The following is a 5,457-nucleotide window of genomic DNA, read 5'->3' as shown; positions in this document are numbered from 1 at the left end:
AATTTTTCAAAACTTTCCCCTCTGCATATATTCTCAGTTTCTCAAAGTCCTTCAAGACTTCCCGGTAGTTTTTTGTCATCATTGCTGTTTAGTGTTACGTACTGATGAGTTTCACATCTTTGTATAATTGTGACAGCACAGTTAAGAGACACACAACACTCACTTTGTTTTACCTGGTTTTATATTTATTGATATAAATAATGACTTTACATAGGCTTTTTAGACATATTTTAGTTTTGAAGAAAACATTTCTATAAAGAGATTCCAAGATGGGAAAAATATATGAACTCTCATCTGCTTAAGAAATATTTTTAATCTCTTTTCAAATTATCTGTCAAATTAATGTTTTCAACTTTAATAATCTGTAGAAGACAGCATTCTTTTAAGTATTCAATGCTTTAATATAGGAAAAATCATACTTGTTTTTCTTATAACAATACCAGGTTAAATAAATATGTATTATTCATAAAAGGTCACCAAACTCTCATTCTTGATAACTTGAAAGTTATCTTCTGGAGGGATGCCAGATACTTTGTAAACGTATAATGACTTATCAACATTTGTCGATTATGTCATTTGATCATTTACCTGGGGCTACTGGGTTCCTTGGCTCAGGGGTCTTTTCTACAGACTCCTCGGGTAACCCTGTCCCTGATCTGTTTGGTTCTGACTCCATAGATGATGGGGTTGAGCATGGGAGGAACCAGCAGGTAGAAATTAGCAAACATGATGTGTACAACTCGGGGGACACGGTGACCAAAGCGGTGAGTGAGGAAGGTGAAAAGGGCTGGAATATAGAAAGCCAAGATAACACAGACATGGGAAGCACATGTACCAAACGCTTTGAGGCGCGCTTCACCTGAGGGCAACCTCAGCACAGCTCTCAGAATCATCACATAAGACACACTGATGACAATTATATCAAAGCCAACCACAGAGAAAGCCACAAAGAGCCCATATCCACGATTGATTTTGGTATCAGCACACACCAACTTGAGCACAGCCATGTGCTCACAGTAGGACTGGGGAATGACCTTGTTGGGACAGAAGGGCATCCTGGAGATCATGAAGCAGAAGGGACTCACCCACAGCAGCCCTCTGACCATCACAGCTGTCCCCAGTTTGACGACTACTGATGTGGTCAGGATGCTGGAATGTTGGAGTGGGAAGCAGATGGCCACGTAGCGGTCCAAGGCCATAGCCGATGAGCACCCCAGACTCCACAGAAGAGAAAGCATGTATGAAGAACACCTGAATGAGGCAGGCATGGTATTCAATCTTATGATCATGAAACCAGAGTATGGCCAGCATTTTAGGTTGTGTGGAGGAGGATAGGACCAGGTCAGTGATAGCCAGCAAGGCCAGAAAGAGATACATGGGCTCATGTAGTGTGTGGTCAATCCGGATTATGTGTAGGATGGTGGCATTCCCAGTCACTGCAACAATATACATGACACAGAATGGAAAGGCAATCCAAAATTGATAATTCTCCAGCCCTGGGATTCCAAGCAAGATGAAGAACAGAGGGTGGGAAGAGTTATACCTTGAAGCCACCATGGGAAGATAGTTACTATTTTCTCAGCAGTGAAGGTAATCTGTTCTCTGTGGATAATAACAATGGAATGAATGTTATTTATTATAAATCTTTTGAATGTTTTTATTGGGGTTTTATCCAAAATGTTAAGTATTAATACAAGCAACTTTGCAGCCTGAAGTGATGTAGCTCATTGCTTTTTATTGACATGTTGATGAGGAGAAGTTTTGGACATATGGACTCTCATATGCTCTCCTTATCAGTATCCTCAGGACAGTAAGTTACACTAGTGGAAATATATCTTGACCAATAATGCTCCAGTCACCTCTGTCTTTCTGTTATTTACAACAGAAGAGGTAATTCGGTCTTGTCCACATGACCACATCCCTCTCATGGAAGACAATACTCCTTAAAAGACCCTGGTTATTTAGGACTGATGACTTAACATTAACTCTAAGTGAAACCTAGAGAAGATTTTGGAGTATAACAGAGCTGACTGACCTAGTGTACTCCTGTAACTAAACACAATATCATAGTTATATGCATCTTCCCAGACTGGAAGTCAGGATATGCTTTCTGTAGAGGTCAATTAAAATATCCCTGCTTCTGTAAGCACTATAGGCTCCATTGCAACTAGTCACTTTAACCTTGAGTACAAAGAGGCCTTGCTCAACTCATCAAAGTGTGTATGTCTATGTGGTCCAATAAGTCTTTATTTTTTTAAAAGCCTACAAACTGTATTTATCCACCAATTGCTGTTTACCAGCCCTGTTCTTTAGTCAGTCTGGAACCCTGTTCTACCTCAGTCACCTCTGTGTCTCATACAGAGTAGGACTTTAATAAACGTTTGTCAAGGGGAAGGACAAAAGAACTCTGTTATTCAGTAGCAACAGACATATTTATTACATAGCAATATTCTACATGTCTCATCATAGCTCACATAACCCTGCTTTGAGCCATACCCACAAGACAGGCTTCTTTATCTTTCTTTTTTATTGATTTTGTTGAGTTACACATTTTTCTCTGCTCCCCCCATTCCTCCCCCCTCCCCTTAACCTGTTCCTATGATCCCCATGCTCCAAATTTACTCAGGAGATCTTGTCTTTTTCTACTTTCCATGTAGATTAGAACCATGTATGTCTCCCTTAGGGTCCTCATTGCTCTCTAGGTTCTCTGGGATTGTGATTTGTAGGCTGGTTTTCTTTGTTTTATGTTTAAAAGCCACTTATGAGTGAGTACATGTGATAATTGTCTATCTGGGTCTGGGTTACCTCATGCAGTATGATGTTTTCTAGCTCCATCCATTTGCCTGCAAATTTCAAGATGTCATTTTTTTTTCTGCTCTGTAGTACTCCATTGTGTAAATGTACCACATTTTCCTCATCCTTTCTTCAGTCAAGGGGCATTTACGTTGTTTCCAGTTTCTTTATCTTTCTAGAAGCTGCCTTGCATAATCATACTTTTGGGGAAAACCTCTCTTTGCTTGTGATGTACATGGGTTAATTCTGCTCTGATGCTACTGTGAACTACAAATTTTCTCAGTGAGCTATATAAGGACTCTCACTTTCCTCTCCCTTGGCCTCTTTCCTCTGCTTACTTTCAGTGAAACTGTGTCTTCTTGATTTAAAAGCTTTAGTTAGCATTCTTCTATAGAAACAAGCTGTTAGCAAGAAATTAGCTTGAATGTTTACCCGTTAGCAAATAATCCTTAGGAACTAACAAACATTTCAGCTTCCCAATCTAGATGGTGCCTAAAACTGAGTTGTTCTTTCCAGAATTACAAATATGCTTAACCTCCTCTAATTTTTCCTAAATTTGTTGTGGTGTGACAGAAATGTAGCTCAGAATTTATAATGCAGACTCTAAGTTGGACATTTTACTGTTTTGAAGAGTTGATAACTATATGTGTGTGTATGAGAATCCACAGGGCTTATGCTGTGTTCTCTTTCCAGGTCACCTCTTCTTATCTCAGAAGTCCTGTTGATCCAGGCTTTCTCCTTTCGGTTTCTGGTCTATGTCAATGTGAGCTCGTTGGGACCTAACCACTGAATATTCCAGCAGTCACTTAAAAAAACTTCCTGGGATGAGACTGGTGAAAACAGTGGGAGAGGTGCTGGCTAAAAGCACAACTTTCCACTGTGCAGGGGTGTCTCTAACTGTTAAAGCATTGCTGCCTTTTGAGAATTTATAATACAAAGCATAAAATCAACTGATTCCAATTCATGCCACCCCCTTCATCTTCACCTCTCCATGAGAAAAATAAAGTCAGAACCATTAAATGATTTATTTACTATCACATACTAAATCTGCATGAGAGAACTCTCTTGCAGTCAGAGCCTTTGGGAGCACATGCTGCTGTCTTCACTTGCAATGTATTATTGGGATTCCCACCCTGGTTGGGCCAAGTAGGAATGGTCTCCTATTGTGACAAAGGCTGATATGAAAAGAATTTGCACAACTGTGTACTGAATTGGGGACACACGTACATGTACATTTGAACCAGGACCCATGCTACTTCACTTGCCTGAAGTCTGTGGGTCAAGTTCCAGCTCATGCTACTCTGGGCTTCTCTGAGATGTGATGCTTTCTCTGAGATGTAATTTCTTCTTAGTATCTGTGGCTCGGTCTTGGAGGTTAGATGCAGGAGTTACTTACTCTGTATGTTTCTGTAGTCTGGTAATCCCCCTCCACACACACACCATTTACATTTACCTATCCGCAAACAATTTCTTTAAAAATCCATTTTGCATCTCTTCTCTTTTGCTAACAAATCCCCCTCAACAATGGACCACCACAGAAAAGACACGCTTGCTGTTCTCTTTTGTTAGCTTAGGATCTGATTTCCTTCCATGGATACCACAGAAAAGCAAAGCCAATCTTGGATTTGAGTGTAGAGTGGGAGTTTAGGTCATTATTACGTGCCTCTTTTTCTTCACCATGCTACACCCTCTGAGTATTATAGAATTCAGTTCCTTTACTACTGTAAATTCCTTTGCCTGTCTCCCTCACACATACTTAAAAAGGAAAGACAAAAATCAAAGACATTTTGTGGACAGTAAACAGGAATTTGACACATCTTGCTTGATGTTCAATGTGAGAAACATTCAACATGGAAACATAATTTACCAAATTACTATTAGCTTTAAGGATCAGAATATACATTTTCTAAGCATATAGAAAAAAGAACAACATAATTTACTGTCCCAAATACACTTTCTTTCTCTAAGTTGTTATTAAATGTATTCTTTTATTTTTCTAATATGATAGATTTCTTACTATCATAATGTATCTTGGTGTAATTGAGTCATCCACTTTGGGATCATGGCTAGCATGATCACACCATGGGTTTCTGACTCAGCTTTTAAATTCTCCACATAAAATCTAACTTGTAAAAAATGTGTAGAATTTGGTGGGGGAAACTTAATTATAATAACTGTGACCCCAAGTTGAGGACAGCTTAGCTTGTATCAAGGAATATGGGATGAATCCAAGGTACCTGTTGGCTCTGTTGGATATCCTTCACTTCACCCGTGCAGGGAAATTCTTGTGTCCTTCAGTCGAAAGCGCTGCTGAAGTTAGTTAAGAGGTGACAGAAAAAACTGGACAAGGTCTTGTTACTGAATAGCTTCAGAGATATGGAAGCTTTGTTTTCTCACCTTAAAGTATCTAATCATTTGGGTAAAGTTTTGATAACTGAGCATGTAACCTTCTTTCAGGCGGGGCTGTGTCTGTTGTAGTCTTCCTACCTTTTTAGGACTTGCTGCAGAGCACAATGGGGATCGTTATCCATTCTTCCCATCACCGAGCGCTGTTTGGCATTCACACACCTCTGGAACTCAAGGTCTCAGGGATATACAGTTCATGGATTTGCCTTCTAGTGTCATGGTAACTCTGTGAGTCCCACAGCTCTCTGGACAGGGCAG

At 39.8% G+C, this 5,457-nt stretch overlaps 1 pseudogene; it reads right to left on the bottom strand.

Moving 5' to 3' along the window:
- Positions 1-611: 611 nt before the first annotated feature.
- LOC125397315 (olfactory receptor 52R1-like) lies at positions 612-1,557 on the bottom strand (annotated as a pseudogene).
- Positions 1,558-5,457: the final 3,900 nt, after the last annotated feature.

Source organism: Myodes glareolus, chromosome 7, assembly GCF_982192425.1.
Source record: "Myodes glareolus chromosome 7, mMyoGla1.1, whole genome shotgun sequence".
Classification (NCBI taxonomy): domain Eukaryota; kingdom Metazoa; phylum Chordata; class Mammalia; order Rodentia; family Cricetidae; genus Myodes; species Myodes glareolus.
The sequence above is the reverse complement of the archived record's forward strand: the minus strand, read 5'-3'. Positions and strand labels throughout refer to the sequence as shown.